Consider the following 1,829-nt stretch of genomic DNA (forward strand, 5'->3'; position numbering starts at 1 on the left):
GACAGAGCATACAAGGATAACATCCTATAGAACTAAAGCAACCAACAAAAACTAGAAGGACACAACAGGAATAAACTGGTGCATATACTAAATTGGCTGATTGCATTATTCTCAATATCTAGGGATCAGTGGATATCCTTTAAACCTGACAAATCAAGTTATAGAAGTATTTAAGAGTAGAAAAAAAAAAAAAAGATGCTAAGAAAGTCATGCTGTTGTTCAACACTGGGTCACAAAGAATGGGGAGGAGAAAGAAGAAAAAAATTTTTCTGTACTCATAATAGGGAATGATAAATATTCTAAAGATATAGAAGATCAAGGTTATTACATGAAGTTACAAACTAAATATGTAGGTTATTATGTGAACGTACTAAGTTATAAATTAGAAGGAAATATGCACCCTATTAAATATGCTTAAGAAGCTATATATAAATAATTAAATAAGGCAAACAGACCATGTAATAATTTTCAAAACCTTTAACAGAAAACTTAAAATATTATGAAAAAAATCCCTGTCATATCCTTCATATTAATAAATAGAAATACATTTATTTCTTTCAAAGAAATTATTTTCAATTAGATCATAGTGCAGAACCAAATTCTCAGTGTGCATACAAGGATGGGTCCAAAACAAAGTCATGCAAAAATTTGAAAATGAAAGGGTAGGCAAATGCAATCTAAAGAAATTAGGAGTTAGAATCTTAATATCAGAAAAGGTGAAATTTGTGTGTATGTGGGGAGGGGGGGCCTGTCTGGCTCAGTTGGTGGAGCATGTGACTCCTGATCTTGGGGCTGTGGGTTCGAGCCCCACGTTGGGTGTAGAGATTACTTAAAATCTTTAAAAAAAATTTTTTTAAATAAGCAAAGGTGAAATTTAGGGCCAAAAAGCATTAATTAAGATGAAAGAGGAACTTTGTAGTGAATGCTCATATAATGAAGGTATACAATCATAAATAAATAATAGTTTTAAGGGCTACCATAGGAGTTTGTTCAGCAAATAAACCTAACTTCTAAAAACATCCCAAGAAACAGCAATAGTCCACATTTTAGGTGCTGGACTAAGTCTAAGAAGTCATCTTCTCTGTTATAAAGCAAAACACTTATATTGAAATTTATTTTCAAGAGAAACTATTTCTATGTCAAAGACAAAACCACCTGTTAACCAAAAATTAAATACTTGACTAATGACAATATTTTTTTTCATTATTAGCAAAAAAGGAGTTCCAAGTTTCTTGTCTTTGGGAGACAAACAAACAAACCATAGCTTCCACTCAGACTGTAAATGTGTACATTAAACTTATTTGATTTGAAGGAAAGTGGACTGTTCAGCTTCCCCCCACCCCAACAAGTATTCTTAACAGCAGGATATAATTTCAGAGTTTTTGCCATCAAGAGCAAAAATTTTCATTTCATTTAGGAATGCAGCTTGTAATAGTTTCCCATCCTCCTCGCAGCAGGTTTCCTGCCCTCATTTTGCAGACTCAGCCCAGTAAGGCACAACTAGGAAACTTCAGTTCCAGGTTAACACATCCTCCAAGCATCGTCCCAGCAATTCAACTTAGTTATCATGCAAAGCCGCTTAGCCTCACAAGTGAAATGGAATATAGTTGAATAGCTTTTCTAATGTAATACCTATTTATAATAAATGCAAAGTGGTTTATGATGGCAAACTTTGTAGAGCATGAAAAATTATGAGGGGAAAAAAAGCTTATTTTTTCTGACCTAAAATTGTGAAGAAATGTCATGTATGCTAGCAGGTAACTCTCCCATTAAAATAAAAAGAAAAATATTCAAAAATAAAAATGTAATACATTGGCCTTTATATTACT

General features: G+C 32.7%; 1 non-coding gene across 1 annotated transcript; it reads left to right on the forward strand.

Annotated features, from left to right (window-relative positions):
* Nucleotides 1–746: 746 nt before the first annotated feature.
* TRNAR-CCU lies at nt 747–819 on the forward strand. Its single transcript has one exon. It is a non-coding gene; the product is annotated as a tRNA-Arg (tRNA).
* The last annotated feature ends 1,010 nt before the right edge of the window (nt 820–1,829 follow it).

Source organism: Neomonachus schauinslandi, chromosome 8 (assembly GCF_002201575.2).
Source record: "Neomonachus schauinslandi chromosome 8, ASM220157v2, whole genome shotgun sequence".
Taxonomy (NCBI): domain Eukaryota; kingdom Metazoa; phylum Chordata; class Mammalia; order Carnivora; family Phocidae; genus Neomonachus; species Neomonachus schauinslandi.